The sequence below is a fragment of the Cataglyphis hispanica genome, chromosome 1 (assembly GCF_021464435.1).
Source record: "Cataglyphis hispanica isolate Lineage 1 chromosome 1, ULB_Chis1_1.0, whole genome shotgun sequence".
NCBI lineage: Eukaryota > Metazoa > Arthropoda > Insecta > Hymenoptera > Formicidae > Cataglyphis > Cataglyphis hispanica.
Genome location: NC_065954.1, coordinates 13,682,396 through 13,701,043, shown reverse-complemented (window position 1 = coordinate 13,701,043; position 18,648 = coordinate 13,682,396). Strand labels below are relative to the sequence as shown.

Sequence of the window (18,648 nt, the reverse complement as noted above, 5' to 3'; positions counted from 1 at the left end):
ATCTTTTATTGGCCATACATTTTTTTAAAATCTTGTTTCTGTTCACAAATATATCACAATGTTTTGTCACAATTTTAGCTGTCTAAAATTGCTTGGAAAAATCCATAAAAATTTATATGTATCCCTTGACATCTCTGTAGAAAATCATCATACAATAAAAATAGAAAAATAAATTTTAAACATTTTTTTTATTGATTAAGACTTTCGGAATATTTTTATCATCTCAAGTGTGATCTCTTTTTTATAGATCTCTTTCACGGATTTAGGATTACTTCAATTAATAAAAAACTTTAATTAATTTAATCATTGATTAATTTATAAATCGAGCAAAAACAAAATTTTAAAATTTATATTATATATTGTTGATATTTTTATGTTGGTTTCTCGTAAGCTGATTAATGATTAAATCAATCGGAGTTTGGGCAAAGTCATCTTTACGATTCCATTTGACTAATTCAGATTTATCTCAAAACGCTATTTATTGTTAGAACAATTTCGAATAAATCAAGAATATAGAATATATAGAAGAGGGTAAAGATAGTACAAATTAAGCCAACGTTACTGTTCGACTATGATGTGATTGGCTTCCTCCTATGTTATTACTAGCGATTTCTTATATACCAAGCTCTCTAGCAAAGACGGATCATAAATACGAGCCCAAATATCATACCTTTTTTTTGCATTGGCAATGTGACCGCTAAATCACCCTACCACTTGCGATTATCGTATCGTCGATACACTTTCGTCTCTCTTCCACATTCCATAGTGGATCGTGGTAGTGTCCTGTCGTGCTGTGTCGTCGCGATTTCGTGAAAACTTCTACAAGAACAGGTAAGAATAAGTGTATCGAAATAAATCATATTATATAAGTAATAAGAATCTATAGGACTATAATCTCCGCTTGTGATGTGTAAATTCGCGGTGCGTGAGTCTCGAAATTAAAGTAATATTAGCGCAACGATGTTACTGCGCACTGCGTTTCGGATCTATCGACATTAGTTCGATTTCGAGATCGTGTTTCACGCATTTATGCATCCCAAGCAGAGATATTATAGTTTTACATTCTTAACACGAATTTGCACACAAATGAATATTCGAGTAAAAATAAAAGTGCGTCGCCCAGTATGCGAGTAATCGCAAGATATGTGCTTACAAGCGAACAGTCGAGAACGACAAAAAAAAAAAAAAATATTACGCCGTTAGTTCGGTTTCGGGAGTCAAGCATCATCACAGGTGCTCTTTTGTGTACGCATTAAATATTTTTTCTAATAATTTTTTTTTTTTTTCAGGCCTACCAATTTCGAAATGATGTCAAGCGACCGACGGCGATGCTGAAGCGGGCAACGAAGATGTCCGTTAAAAAGTGCTTAGACTCTGTCATCTTCCTGGCCGTCTTCCTCTTCAAAGGTAAGTGGCTCTCTGCTCATATAGAGTTAAAAATAAAAATAAAAATAAAAATAATCTATAATTATATTTTACAAATTAATAATTTATAAAAAATTTTTTGGCATTAAACATGTAAGCAGTGTATAAACACGAATATAATTTTAGAATAATTAATTTAATTTTTATATTAACATTAATAAAATAATAATGTAATAAAATATATAATAAAATAATAAGTTAAAAGAAGAAAGATTTTAAAATAATTTTAAATCACTTTTTTATATAATAAAAATATTTTATTTACAGGAATATATTTATTTGTTGCAAGGGTAAGAAAAATTTTCCTAAAACTTTACCAGTATGATGAAAATACATCATAATTCTTTTACCATTTAAAAATATAACATAAATATTAATATTTGATTTTTATAAACGTAATATTTATACGTAAGCAAAATAATTCTTTATAAATTTAAATACGTTAAACTTAAATAATTTTATAAAACATCAAATAACATAAATAAAGATATTACATATATAAATAATGACTACACAAAAGTAAAAAGTAAATAAATAAAAAATATAAATAAATAATATGAAAAAATAAATAAAAGAATTAATTGATTAAAAAAATAAAATTAATATAATATTGCATATTGCAGGTACATAAAGTAGGAAAACATACATAAAATATATATTTTTGTAACAAAGAACTCTTCTATCTATGCCGTAGTTCTTTATTTCTTGAAACAAATAGTAGATTTTTTTGTTTGTGTTCAATTATTTGTTTTTAATGATAGCTAAAGTCTAACAAAATACAATTTTAATTAAGTTCGGCAAGTTCGCCGATGATGTGGCGGTTATGAGGGTCAGTGCATGCATTTTATACTACCCAAGAGAATTTTGTGGACATTGCGGTTACATGCTATAATAATTAATAACTCAAGTATGAAATTTGCTTAATCATGACTAACGAGATGACTCAATAAAATCACAATAGATTTGCCATTGTTTTCTGTTCGCTGAAAGATTTTCTGCAACGTTAATCTCCCTATCAATCTCTTCCCTCCAACTATAGATATATTTTACAATATTTTTTTTAACTTATTATTTTATCTTTTTTATTTTGGAAAAATATTAATTTTTTTATTAATTATTTTTTAAACAATAAAAATGTCAAATATTTAACTAACTATTAATTAATATTTGCGCACCTATAACCGCGCCTAATTACTCTTAATTAGATCTTTCTTCCTTTGTTAATAAAAATGTCTTTCTAAGAATTGCAATAAATATAAATCTCTAAATGTATCTCTAAATATAAATCTTTAAATATGTATAAATTTTATATAAATTAATATATCCAAATCATTTTTATTTAATTTAGCGATTTATAGGATTATTTTTTTTTTAATATTTCTGGAATATTATTAATGTTATATTACATAATGTTACATTTTTCAATAATATCTCTGTTACATTACATTGCAATTATCAATTCTTTTTTTATATTTAGATATTAAGTATCACTTGTTTTATACTACATCTAACGATACCTAAACGGAATTTTCTTCGGCTTCCAACAAGCGTTTTACGTCAATTTCGTCGATGCCTAAGCGTCGTTTTTTTTTCTTAAGCTTTGTCCTTTTTTATTTTTGGAAATATAATCATATATTTAGTTGTTTTATTTCTATTATTACGTAGATTTTATTTCTATTACAGAATTTCTGAAAGAACTGTATGTGAATATACTCTTGTACATTGTATATTTCAATTTCATAGTTATTTTAACTTTGTTTTCTCATTCATCTTCCAATACCTTTCTATGCATATTTTATTATAAATATCGAAAGAGAGCTTTATATTTATGTGTTTCCCTCTGTGCCAAATTATAGTGGGCGATCATTTAATTGTTACAGATAGAGCATAGTAACTGCGGAAGAGTGGGCGAAACTCACGCAGTTCTATGAAGTTGACTATCCCATTGTCATAAAAAAGATTGATGAAGATTATTTAACAAATCCCGATAAGTACAAGTTTTTTTTTTATTACAAAATATGTAAAAGATATTGATATTTACTGATACTGACGTTATCCGCGATATAGATTGCGAGCTAGAATTTTAACTATGATGCCATTACGTAAATTTAATGTTTCATTTTTTTATATTTATCATTCGCGATATTTTGTTATCGAGCTCTTTTTTTTGTTCTCATTCATCTGTTTCGAAGCACTTGATTGGATCGTTTAATATTTTTGTCGGATATTAAGATGATAATGCTTTGATTTAATTAATAAAAAATATTTACAATGATATCGTAATTCTTTAGAAACGATTCTTCTCTACCGACTTTTGGCTAAATAGCATCGCTATTAGTAAAGTTTCTAATTCGTCCGAACTATGCGCTTAACTATATGGCTATTCAAATTTAGCCGACCGAATATTACACGATTCTATGCATATGTGCCATTGAAAATATAATATAATTTTACATATTTTGATATATCATCCTCTTCTTCTTAGATGAGGGTAAACTCTGTAATTTTCGAGTGTCTAATGTTCTTCCTAAAAAATTGGTTTTTACGAAAATTCGAGAGTTTGTACAAAAATCCGTTCAGCGTTTAAATAGTCTAATCGGTATTTTTTGTTTTATTGTTTTATTTTTCATTATTTTTATTAAACGTCCCTCACTTATTCTATCCATGGATATTTCATTCGCGTTTTCTTTTGTTATCTAATATACTGTATCCTGAATTTTATATTTATGCTTTAATTTTATCATTTCTCACTCTGTAGTTCAGAGTGACAAACGTATAATCTATCTCAATATTTTCATTTTTATTCTTAAAATTTTTGTTTAATTATGTATGTTTTGTTGGCTTAAATATGAATTTCTTTGATAATGTATCGATTGTTTTATATAATATCAAGATAATTGAAAGAGAATATCTGTTCTATTATTTGATTATTGACTGCCAGCTTGTATCGGATCAGCTTCTTCAGCATTGTCATTAACATTATTTTAATTTTTTATATTTGCGTATTGAATTTATTAGCTTGTTGGTTAAATCTGAAGAAATCGCTGCTATCGTAGATCTCATGCTCGTTCTCAGCGATAAGGACGACATTATTCGTACATTATAATATTTTCATATTTACATTGCTGAGTCTATAACCTTCTACGCTATTTATAATTTGATCTATTTACAACGTTGAGCAAAACCAAAATCAAAACATCTCTTTGACCTGTTGTTATTGGAATTTCTTCATCTGCTATATTTATCGAAGTATTTCCTCGTGTCGCGTATAAACTTTTTTGTAATGTTACTTTTATAGTAATGTTACTGTTCTGCTAGTTGATTTCCCTTTGTAATTTCAATTTCTGAAAATTTTCTGTTCTAAACTTTTGATATAGTGCTCTTTACTTCATCTATGGATTTTGGAATCTGTCATTTTGTAAAATATTAGGAACATTTTCGCGTTTGCATGATTGCAATCGAAATTAAAACGATACATTATACACATTTTATTCATACTTTATTCATATTCAACACAATACTTTTAATTATCTTATAATTAATTTTTGCATTTTTTCTTGCATATATAGTGTTATTAATTATTTTTTTATATTAAAAGAAAACTCGTCATCTTTTGCACTTTCTGATACAATCTATTTTAATGATGTAAGTAGGAAAATTTTGCAAAATCAAAGAAGGAATAATTTCAGACAAGAACGCAAAGATTTTTGTGTGGCTTCTTATATAAATAGGAGGTTGTAAAACAAGTCAAAATTCGCAAAACACGATACGTAAAAAAAAAGATCGCATACGCTTTCGAAAGTAGAGAAGTTTTGTATCAGAATCAGAGCACACTGTCCGCTCAACATTTTGGATTACGATTAGAATAAACCGACAAGATATTACTAATTGCATCGTGTACGTGATTATGTCACGTGCGGCATCAAGTATATTTTACCTAGCTTGCAACGTCAGTTTTTCACGCGACATGAATTAGCTGTGTATCTCACGCAGCCGCTTTTTATCCGTACCTCCGATCGGCGGATTATCAGATCGCGCTCGATAAAAGGGTCCCGCCACACTGCGTGTACACGTATATCCGCGGTACATTTGTTCTCTCGCGTAATGGAATTATAAATAATAAAATTATAAAATATAACTATAACTATGTTAAATTATAAAATAATAAATTAATTATTATAATAAAATAATTAATTATAAAATATAGCTTTGTTAAAAATAAGCAACATTTTCTTATCTTAGTGCAAATTTTATAACTTTGAATGCATTGCATTGAATTTAATAAGTTTTAAGAAACAATTCATATTCTACTTCAGTAAGCAGAAATTAAAGATGATGAATTGTGAAATATGACAAGGAATACAAAAGCCGTTATTGTAGCATAATATTGATACAATATAATATCAATTGCGGCAAATGTCTTAAATTTAATTTTTTAATATTTTTTTTCAAATATAATAAAAAGAATTTTTATTATACAATTAAATATAAATAATAATAATAATAAAAATAATAATAATAATAAAAATAAATAATAATAATAAAAATAAATAATAATAATAATTAATATAAATAATAATTTATATATATATATATAAATATACATCTTCGTTGCCCGACATCCATCATTTCGAAATTGGTAGGCCTGAAAAAAAAAAAAAATTATTAGAAAAAATATTTAATGCGTACACAAAAGAGCACCTGTGATGATGCTTGACTCCCGAAACCGAACTAACGGTGTAATATTTTTTTTTTCATACTTACGTTCCAGTTAACATTTGTGCCATTGTAATATACATGGCGCAAGATACAACAATTTTTTTATATTGTTCCAAGACCATTTTGCTCGATTCGTGTATGTCAATTATTTATACTTACTACAGTTATACACCACTCTCATCAATTACTGTAAATTGTTATCAATGTCAAGTGCTGCGAATTAATCAGATATAGAGAACTGATTCGCGGTAATAAGTTAAATTAGATCTAATGATGCCAGAATGCACTTGAGTACACCAAACTGCACTATTTTTTATTTCTTTATTTAATAATATGATTTCCTATGTGAAATGTAGTAATGTTTCCTTTTAGATCTCTTTCTAATTAATTTCGTTTAGTTTCTCTTTCTTTCCTTAATTCACTTTCGTAATTATTTTTGCTTGTAATCTTGTTTCTTGATTTTTTCTCAAAATTTCGTTTTCTTAATTTCTAGATGTCATTCGTTTGAACTTCTTAAATCCGTCACTGCTTGTTTCTATACACGTATAGAAGTGATAATATATAGATGTGATAAATCAGACGAAATCAAATCCAAGGTGACTCAAGGTTAAGTTAGATTTCAACTGTTATACACGCAGCGCAGACTGCGCAGATGCCGAAGACTGATAGCCGCCAACATGTGCCGGCTATCATATAGCTGCATATATCAGTATACTATCAGATTAGCGTCTGATTATGATCAGTGGTAATAATGAGTGGGCAACTTCTGCACCATTCTACACTGTTGCACTTCATGACTGCACACAAAATTCAAGGATAGAGATATGCAAGATTAGATACTTTTTCCGTCACATAATGTTCTGTTGAAATAGCAACAGCAAGGACATATTATAATGTATACTTATTATAATGATAAAATAAATTACTGTTGTAAAATGAAAAAAAATATTGTTAATAATTTTAATAATAATTAATAAAATTATTATCGTACGTACTGTTGGCACGCGATACTTCGATTATGCCGAATGCGCCCTTTTGCGACCATCCGCCCGCGCGTGTAATTCGAGTTTAATCGCAGCCGCGGAATTATATATGTATATTCGCGAGTATACGAAAAAAAAAAAATTGATTTTGGCATTTAAATGAAGTTAACCCAATATGAAAAAAATCCACATGATTTAATACTCCAACAGTTTCCAAACTTATTCTGTGCAAAAAAGGTTTGAACCTTCCGTAGGAAGGAATCATTGTACGAATTAAAAAATCGATATTAAAAAATATATAATCCAATATCCGTCATTAAATGGCATTTAATTTGAGTCGATCAATCGATCTTGAGTATTAAAAATAACAAGTAACGACAATAATAAGTAACAACAACAAAATTTGCACGTTTATGTAACATTTTTATATTTTATATTGATATGAAATTTTTCTATTTTCGCAAACCTATGCGATATCAAACAGTGTGACACAGCAGAATAAAACTCGCATTCGGGACACATCGTTCGTATTGTCCGCTTGAAACTGTACGCTGCTACACCCGATCGTCGTCATTCTTGAATGAAGGGCGAGATCGTTGTGGCCGACACGGCCGTGACAGAGGATTGCGTGTGTACACGCAGATACGCGCGTTGAAGCCGATTTTTATTACCGTCCGCTTTTGTCATTCCGTGTCGTCGCGATAGTCAGGGTCGGACGCGACAAAACGCGACTGTCACTTTGTAAAATGTTAGAAACATTTTCGCGCGATTGCAGCCGCGAGCCGAAGCGATACATTGTACGTACGTACATTCATAGTTTGAAGCCGAAAATACGCACACAAAGGCGGCGCTTTCATATTTTTGTCGCTACGCGTAAGTTTCACGTGAATTCGCGCCGATAAGCGCGGGTCCGGAAAGTTATTTTGCGAAGGATGGGCATGATTGAAAGTGTCAGTAGCCCTTGCATTGTCTCAGTTGTGTTTACGACCGCGCGATTACAAGCTTTCGTCACAAAGATAAAATATACATATATATATACAAAAATATATTTTGATTTTTAAATTGCAATAAAAAAATAAGGAATTTTATATTATATATAAGGAATTTGTCTAACTTTGAATTTTATTCGAATTTTATTTGAAGTTTATTCGATTCTTTATTTTCTTATCTCTCTTTATCGAAACTCTTCGAGACCGAACCGCTAGGGATTAAGAGGAAAAAAATTTCATCAACGCGTTTGCGACCCGCGTCATCGCGTGTGTACATAGTTGCCCTGAACAGCCTCTTAAGCAACTCTCCTTTGACCCTCAGAAATCCGGCGAACTTATTCAGCGTGCGATGCTTCGCCTTTCCTCGTGCCTTGGCAACGGTGAAAAATCCGTTTTCTGCCCGCCTTTCGTTTTACTCTTTTTTCTTTTTCTCTCCCCGCACTTCCTAGAGAAGAAGGAACAGAGAAGAGGTCGTTAGTCAAGATAACGAATTAAGGCGGGATGAAAGGTGGACGAGAGAAGAGAATCCCGTCTTTCGTCCCGTTCATTTCTTTCACAAAAGCACGTTACATTTGGTTCGTCGGCAAAACGTCCGATATATCTAATCGTTGAAAATCTGCATAATGGTTAGTTGGCGTGTCACGAACGCACCTACTCTCCCTTTGCTACCTCAAACAACCGGAATTACCGCTCTGCATATCCGCGATTATATCGGCAGAATGAAAAATTCTTAGTCCCATCGATTGTTATTAATTCTTTTAACCTAGCATTATATGATGTGAGTGGAAGGGAATATTTTGCTTATTACTAATATTAAAATTTCATTACATCAGCAATGACATAATAATATATAAATATCCTTTTATAAATGTTTTGTAAACTTGTTATAAATTTATCTCACAAATAATTTCGTAATACACGTAATAAACGTAATAGTGAACAAGGAAAATATTTATGATATCTAATTCTAAACGCTTTTTTATTATTTAAATTTATTTAATTTTATTGTTTAAAAAAATTTGATTTAGAATAAAAGATTTCAATTGAAAAGATTCGAGTATTGTATTATTAAAATAATTATTTTATATTGTCTTTGATAAAAAACATGGTTAATTGAACAAGATAATGATAATATATATAATGAAAACTTTTATGCAAAAATTTTCTGTAATTTATCTCATATTACAAATATAATCATTCATATTTTTCGAGAAATTTACATTGTGTGAGATAGTAAAGAATTATCTTATCAGTGATAATTATAAATAGTAGTAAAGTTATTTAAAAATGAAATTATTTGTGAGATAAATTTATAACAAGTTTACAAGATGTTCTTGCCTATTTGCTGTTTTTTTTTTAAACATGAATGACTCGAAAATACGAATCTTTCTTTATGTATAAGATAAATTATAGGCGTATTGATTTATATAGGAAATGTACATAAGCACAGCATATCGCTCCCCTTTGTCAAATATTTGTAGTGCTCTAAGCATAGAAAATTTTTAATGATATTTGAAACTGTGTTTTCAATATTGTTATTCTCAGATTTTATGGCTTTGCAGAAAAATTTGTTGAACTTTTTCTTTTCTTAAATTTGCTATTTATAGTTATCACTATGATAACTCAGTAACTCGGTAAAGAACTTTTGATTTTGCATTTACGAAGAGAATATTAGAATTTGACAATTTCAGAACATCATAAATTGCCATTGTTTTGTAATTACGATATAGGAGCATTTCTAGGAGAGTATAATTAAAATTGTATTTCAATATTCTCTGCCAGAGAGTATCCCGCCGATTATTTCGACTGCTTGATTACAATACAAGACGTCGTGAGAACGTCGGATTGCAGGTGTCGGTGTTCTCGCGTGTGTGCGCATATTATTATCCCGATAATAATACTAATTAAGGCGCTTCCAGCCGCTCGTAATAACACTTTGCACGTAATGCGCGCGCTCCTAATCCGTAGCAGCATATGGTCCAACATGCGAGATATCTCGTGCGCGCGGCGAGCGCAGTCATCTCGCCGCATTCTTCTTCTCGCTCTCTCGTGGATTAAATCCGCCATTAAAACCCGTGTCCGCCATTTAAAGTGGATATGCATCGCGTTACGGGCTTACGTTATCGATCAGTTGTAAGTCGAAACGAGGGGGAAAGCTTGATTTATGCGAGCAATCTCGTGAATATTACTTTCCATACTCTACACGTACGCTTTATTTTGTTTTATATATCGGACATGTTTTTTTATTTTTTTTTTCTTAGTTTACGACAATATTCAGTTAATTGCCATATTTTCCTTATGTTTCATTTGATGTTGAGATCTATCTATTGTGTCAGCTTTGATCGCTGGATATCTGGTTTGCAGTTTCATTATTACAAAAATAAAATAAAAATATCATAACAGTACAAATTAAAACATTTTCTTTTTTTTATAGACAATTTATCTGATAATTTTCGATAATAAGGAATAGAAACTTATGTTTATGTATTTTTTTATTTAGAAGACGAAGATCTATATACATACGCACTTTCTCTATTTTTTTTTTACGATCGGTATGATTTTCGTATAATGGGAAGAATTAGACATAATTATTAGACACAATTAGAATTATTAGACAATTATTGCCCACACAATAGATTGTCCGTAATTCTTTCAATTTTATTTTTTATTTGCTAATTATATTGCTAATGCTCAGGAAATCTTGATTTAATTTTAAAAGTTTTAAATTTATGTCAAATGGAATCGTCTGAGATTAACGCGTTCTCAAATATCATTTTTTAATCGCTCACTAAATTCGACTTGTTCTCTGTACGATCGAGATGATTCGATTCGTCGTAAGTCGCGCAAAAAAATTTCGAATGCTTCGCGCGGGAGGCCTGACCCCTGACAACCCAATATTGCCAAATAAGATAATATCGTCCGATCGCACAAAAAGTTGTTTGCGCGGATTTAGAAGCTTCTATATTTGTACTTTTTCATACAAGAACGTTTCAATACAGGATCGCGCGGGTCAAAGTATTTGTTTTCATTTCTTAGTCGTTTTGTCCCGCGGAATTAACTATTATTTCACATTTCAAAATATATCTCACGAATATATTTGTTTTCAAGCTTCGTGTCGCAAATATTGAAAGGCAATACAGCTATTCAAATTGTTTTTTCTTGACATAAGAGAATCTATATTTTTCAGCTCTACTTATTTTGTTTCTATTATTCACTTCAATTGACTTGTTTGAATTTTTTGGTGACATCAAAAACTTATCATTTGAGCCACTGTGAGTCAAGCGTTCACGATGAAACATATGACCACTTGTAGTATAATAAATATTATTACATGATATTAACAATTGCAAATAGAGCATTGTACATTTATTTTTCACTTCTTTTTAACTCAGTTGTTACAATAAGCGAGATATCTTAATTGCGGGACGCTCGCGATTAGTTTCGCTCTCCTTTCGCATTACGCTACATGGGTTCGTACTCTGAGAGCTAAAAGTCGCTACACTTATTTTTTTAACGCTTTTTCTAAGTTGTACACTAACGAACACTACTTGGCGTATTTTTTATCTTTGTGAAGTTTCTTTTAGTGGTATATAGTTTCCAAAGATTTCTTTTTTTATTTAATTTCTTATTTATATTCGTTCTTTCATGCGAATTTCATTGAACGTATATATGCAGGAAAGAAAAAAAAGAGATTATTGGAAAATATATAAAAATATTTTTATTTATTATTTCTTATATAATTATTTTTTATAATAAAACAAATGTGTGTTTTTATCAAATTTCTTGAAAAAAAAATGTGAGGGAAAAATTTCAAAAAGATAAGATAAAATAATTCAACCAATCGAAAATTTTGCATAAAATTCCCATATAGTTTCTACTCTGTTTCATAATGAGTTTCATGATCGTTCCACGGAATGATATCACACATCATAATAAATACATTTTGTAGAAGACAAAAAAATACATAACACAATGATATCAGAGTCTCAATTTCAAATTTATTTTCGATTATTTTTTCTTACACGAAGAGGATTAAGAGAGTTAATTTATCGATTTTCACGCGTTACTTCGAATCGAATGTCCCTTTATCAGTATCGAGTAAGCCATCTGAAAAAGTAATCTATTCCGTTGTCCGGAAAAAGCACTGTCGATGCAAATGGAAAACTGATTGAGGAATAGTAGCTTAATCGCTTTGATGGACTATCGATCGACGGAATACGCAAAGATATCGTTTTGACCTGGCTACACTCATAGTAATTGTCTCGTGAGATTGGCATACAATTTCCGTCCAAAAAAAGCAGCCCTTCTGCCTCTTTCTCTCTTCCTCTCATCAATTATATCGCGATAACGCAACTATTGATTTTTTGAAACTTCAATGTACGCTGTAAAATATGGAATTTTCGTTTCATCATCGTTTCTCGCACCGACGGTGCGTGACTTAATTCGAAATTGTGATTTTAACAAAAATATACACGCATGAGTTCTGCATTTGCGAGACAAAAATATGGTTTTACAGGGAAAAGCAATGTTGTGTAATGCAAACACATTGTCTTTATATTGAAAAAAATCGATCATATTGTTATCAAACACAATATCATCAAACTTTTTTTTTTTACAAAAAAAAAAGTGTCAGTTAGTTGTCAGACTAAAAAAATTATAAATTTATTTTTGCACCAATTTCATGTCATTTGAAAAGGAGAGTTGGATATAATTAAAATATATTGAATGAAATATAATTTTTACGCCTCACGTTGTATATTCTATTTGTTTTCAAAACTTTTTGAAATTAAAAGTAATAAAAAGGAGTCATGTTACAAAGAGAATGTGTTGTGAGTTTTGCAAAAAGTTAAAATAAAAATTTTTTAAAATTAAACATAATAATTAAAATAAAAAATTATATGTTACTATGTTACTGCATTTGTTTCTCTCGGTATGTTACGTAACCTCGATTTATCCTTGAATGGATCGACAAACGTTATATCGTGAAAATATTACGGAATTATGTATCAAACTATCAAATTGCTCTTTTACCTATTGGAAAATGATTCACAAAGTTTTCTATTATGGATTTTCTGGATTCTTCTCATGTATGCAACATTATATTTGGTGTGTTTTCTCATATGTATAATATATTATCATGTATGTCTGCTAATGTTCTGTGCATACGCATGAGATATTCTATAATTCCGAGAATATCAAAAATGGTAAGCAATATATCTTTGAGCAATATTTTTGCGAGTTATTTGTAATCAAAGATAAAAATTTTACATTTTATTAAGAGATATTAAATAATCAAATAATTACTCGATCAATTAGAGAAATAATATGCAAATTACAATTTATTATTTTGAAATCAATTCTGGAATTATCACCTTGTTTTTCTATTCTCGATTATATAGATCTACAAGCGCATTATAGGAATATTACGCGCTGAAACTGTTCGGGTTCATCTTCTAAAATGCATATCAGCTTGGAAGATCTGCATCATTCATAAAAATTACAACACAAAACTCGCGCAACGAATCCGCCGCTTCTTTCAATGACTATGCGGATTCGAAATGCATCAGAGGCATTTCATAAAAGCACGTTGGATTATATCCGACAAAAAAAAAACAAATGTTTGGGAAAATCCATGCCTTTGGCTACGCTGGCGCATTGTGCATTTAATCTGAAGCGTGTATCATAGTTTTTGTCGACCGATGAATTCCGCCGATGTATTTCCACGGTGCACGCCAAAATATTTGCCGATTCCCTTTCATTTTCCATACCCACGTTGGAGAATTAATAAACGAGCCCGCGTACTTTCCTAATGATACAGTATCAATATCATTTTTGAAAGAAAGGCAAACAGCGCACATAGATTAATAGCTTGCTTTATGTAATTTGTAAAAAGATGATATGTGTAGATATTTTCTTATATAATTATTTTTTTAAGTACACACAAGTTACAATACAATATAATAATGCAACATAGTTTTTAGATAACTATAATTTTGTTTATCTTCTTTTGATACTGTAAAAGATTTGAATTATCCATCTACACATACATATTAACTTAATTATCAAGTTTATCATTATCTTCTTCTTCGCGAATAACTTTTGTGACTAAGATTAATGATTCAAAATGTATGATTTTTATCGTGAAATCAAATTTTACTTTCTTTTATTCGTTTGAATTAGCAATTTCCATTGCGCAATACACAATAAAAGATCGACCACTTAAACTCTCTCTCACGTCCGTCTGTTCGACCACGAGTTAAAGAACAAGTTTGTGAGCTTGCCCGGGGATGAAAAAAAGGAACCAGGCCGCCAATGCGTCGGGATTCTCGCCACGTTCGATCCGATTTTTTCCGAAAAGCCAAACACGAAAGAAGAAAGAGAGAGAGAGAGAGGGGGAGGAGGCGGAAGGGAGGAAGAAGAGAGAAAGCAGAACTTTTAAATATCGACGTCGCGCTGAATAATTCATCCCGTGTATACTCGCCGGATATTTCACCCCTCGCGAGATTCCGGATTACGGGATAGATTGCGTGGCTCGATCTTAGATCCCTTCCTTGATGTAGGGAGATTAATTTAATAACGAGGATCGACGGACGAAGTCGTAAATGAAGTTGAGGAAACTCAGTAGCTAATATCGAAACGCTTTCATTTATGAAAGGACAAGGAGATATGAATCTAGTTCATCTTCAATGTAGGGTAAATTCTTTTTCTCATATTATAATTTTTTAGAATAATTACAAAGCTCGAAGATTTTTTATAGTAAGCTCATACATTTATTCAATTTTAAAATAAATCCGTCTTAATAGAAATAATATTGTATTAAACGTTTATATATATATATATATATATATATATATATATATATATATATATATATATAAAGCTTCAACTTGGTTTAGATTATTAATCAATATTATACATATGATGATTAATCAATGTTATATAACTGTCATAAACTTAGTGTAATGTTTCTATAGTGCTATTTCTAATCAAAAAAGTTACTTGTTGATTGTATTAAAAAAGCAATATTAAAAAAATATTTTTTTCTAAATATCTTGTCTTATATTCGTATGCGTAAAAGCTTTAGTCAGGTCGGTGACGGCGATGAGGAGGAATTGAGATTTCAAAGAACCGCCAGTCGATCGATAACCACCCTTGAAATTTACGGCGATTACGAGCTATCGTTCTCTAACAATGCCGACGCACCGAGTGTCGATCGTCGAACGCACAGAATTTAAGTTCTACGCTGTGATCAAACCGGCGCTCGCGCCACGATAAGCATCGTTTGTGTGTCTGATGGCGAGCATGAGTCGGGTGCGCCACATTTGTGAAAGGGTTGACACCCTCCTTCCTAGCTCGCATTAATTTACCGTGCAGGTATCGCGCGTACCACCTTCCTCACTCTCCTCTTCCGCATCCCTCATCAATACGTACGGTACACACGCGTTAGGTACACATCGCGTTTGTGCGTAGTGTATTCGCGCGCAAGCTAGCCTCGATTCCGTGGTAATTTCCGGTTCGACTGGCGGTGGTGCATTGTCATTGTGCAAAGATGGGGGGGGGTGCAGGGGCGAGGAGGGAGATGGAGGACGATGCAGGAAATAGATAATCATCGGACGTTTAATTACTTCCTAAGTACTGCTCCGCAATTAAGTCATCGAGCGAGAAGTAAACTCAATGCGGGATTTACGAGCTATTTAGCGACTGAATGATGATTTGTTATTCGCATTATTTTATGCAACATATGTTTTCCGGCAAAGATGCATATATAAAATAATACGAATTATAAAATCATTATCAAAAGAATCATTTTGTTGATAGATATTTTTAAATAATAAAAAAATGGACATTAAAAATTTGCTGAAGAAATATTTCCGCAAAAAAAAAAAAAAATTAGAAGATAATTGAGTTGTCATGCTCCATCTCTTATGTTTATCTTAGAAGCTTTCCGCATTTAATGTTATTCTTTACGTTTCAAAGTGGCCCCTCGAGAGACATCAAGGGAAATTATGTCTTCCTAGATCACGTCGCGCTTTTATGCGATCGGCGCGTTCCTGAATTGTATTTCTGAAGTTCGCGACGCTAATTCCCAATTTCAAGTACGTGAAACTATAAATCGACGGGAATGGAGCTACGTAGCCAGCGGGTAAACCGATCGCTGTAGACACACGCGGTCGTAGTTACGTCGAGTGCAAACTCCGCGTACGGCGGGCGCGTGTAAGCCTCTAATATGATTGTCTCACGCCCGAGCACGACTTCTCGTTTGTCACGCTCACGGGATTTTCTTGTAACGATATTCCCGCGCAACCCGTTATATGCGAGAAGTTTACTACTCCGCTAAATTAAATATGACCATGGAACGAGAGAGAGAGCGAGAGAGAGAGAGAGAGAGAGATCCACCTTACATCCTCGACCTACTAGTCCCGATAATGCCGACGAACAATTTCCCTTCATGTCTCCGCGAACAATTTCTTATCGCGAACGACGTGTGTGTCATACGATGTGCAACGTATCACATTATAATATAACTTGCACGAGCTCATATTTTAATAATATGTTTATTACTTGTTTTTGTATCCAAAAATTTCTTATTTTAATATAAAAATCAAAAATATCCGTTTAAGTTTGGAAAATGTCAATCATGATAATAATAATTAAGAGTTAATAGTTGCTTTCATTATTGCCTCATGGAAATAGCGCAGGAAGTGGGGCTGGTTTCCGATCAGATGCGGGCAATTAAAGGCCAATCGTTTCCCATTACGAGGCCGCCCTTGCTAATTTCCAATCCTGCGTTACATGCGCCAGTTATCTAGTAGTGCAATTGGGCAACGTTTCTGTTCCCAGAATTCATTTATATATTGTTTTTTTTTTTTATTTATAATCAATCTTTTCTCTTAGTACGCGCCGCATTAATCGCGATTGTCATACGCGCTCTGTTTAAGCAAAGAATTTTATAATGTTTAATTTAATTACCAAACACTTTATATAAACTGAATATTAAATATTTTCTTGTGTTACAATATATATATAATTTTAAGATTGAGTTAATAATAAACTGAAATAAGATTTTTTTAAAGACTATGTATAATAAATTATATGTTGTTTATATAGCCTGAGTTTGTTTTATTTAAAGTGTTGTGATTAGGGCTTATCACAGAGAGAATAAAAGCTTCATGCTTACCCGATCGCTGCTGATTCAAGAGAGAGATTTATTGGAGTATTCGGGAGTGATACATAAAGTAGTTCGGCAAGTGACGATATCGATCGCACATCGATTCCCTTATCGTACATATTAATGATGTATCGATCGCGCGAAAAAGTAGAGCAAAATAAAATCATTTTTGCAGTACTTTTCAACATGAAGCAACTTTATATAATTTTTCTTTTTTTAAAAAATAAATCGAAGATTTCTATTCGCGTCCTTTTTGTATTCTGCGGCAAGGGTCGGCTGCACATGGTTGTTTCACGTACGCGCGCAGCCACTTACAAACACCAGCGCGCAAACAACGAGTTCTAGCTGTCCCAACGCCATCAGAAACTTCAATAATACGTCCCTCAATTACCTCCTATTTAATTACGCCGCCGCATAATTAACGTCGCGAGAATACCCTCGCCCGACGTGACGTGGCGTAACCGTACAGGATATGTACCGCCCTGTACTAAGTGACGGTCACCTCAATATAACAGACAGATTCTCATTGAAAAATAATCGATAAATCTTGTTTATTAGTAATAATGTAATAAAAAATGTTTGAAAACTATAAACATATGTCCAAACGTATATAACGCATATAAAATTTATACTTGTCTTCTTTAATATTGTAATTAATTATTTCATCTTAATTAAAAATCAATTTATCAAATGCCAAATTGTTTTATCGAGGAGGCGATATTTTTAAAGGTACACGTGACTTGTATTCGAAAAATGAGCGGCGAAATAGAGAAATTCTCCGCACACACAAATGTTGTTTCTTCAACAACTAATTTTAGGATCAGAAGGAAAGCGGAAATTCATTGAATGTCTGGTACACGATATACGAGATCGTTATTCTTCCTCCGCGAAATACGGCACGTATGCATTTCTACGGTGTAGCTTGAGGGATCGCGCACGCTCGATAAAACTTTCAGAGAATCGCTCTTTCTCGGTTGCATAATGCACCTAGAAGCGGGAGGTCGACTGCGATTGTACCAAGAACTTTCTCACGTTTCTTCACGTGAAATCCTTCTACACATTTCTTCTATATATATATATATAAAACCCAACCTATATATATATATATATATATGCGAAAATTTAAAAACATTCAATTCATAACAATTTAAAATTCGTAGAAATTACATGTGTAGAATAGCAGTTTTGAATTTTTTGTACTAAAATAATTTCTAGACAATATATTATCAGAATATATAAAAGATTGATTTTGATGCTCTAACAATAAATGAAGTAATACCATTCCTATGTTATATTTCCGCGAGCAGCGGAAATTGTGAAAAATTCTTTATGAACAAATAAAAAAAAATTGAAATACAATAAG

At 31.5% G+C, this 18,648-nt stretch overlaps 1 long non-coding RNA gene across 2 annotated transcripts in view; it reads left to right on the top strand.

Annotated features, from left to right (window-relative positions):
• Window positions 1–702: 702 nt before the first annotated feature.
• Window positions 703–18,648, top strand: part of LOC126850939 (uncharacterized) — a 323,126-nt gene continuing 305,180 nt past the window's right edge. Inside the window, exons 1-3 of one of the 2 annotated variants that reach the window (XR_007687619.1) lie at window positions 703–831; window positions 1,290–1,407; window positions 3,306–4,925. This is a non-coding gene — a long non-coding RNA (uncharacterized LOC126850939). Of the gene's footprint in view, window positions 832–1,289; window positions 1,408–3,305; window positions 4,926–18,648 lie in introns of those variants that run through there. The other variant, XR_007687614.1, reaches the window with a different exon arrangement.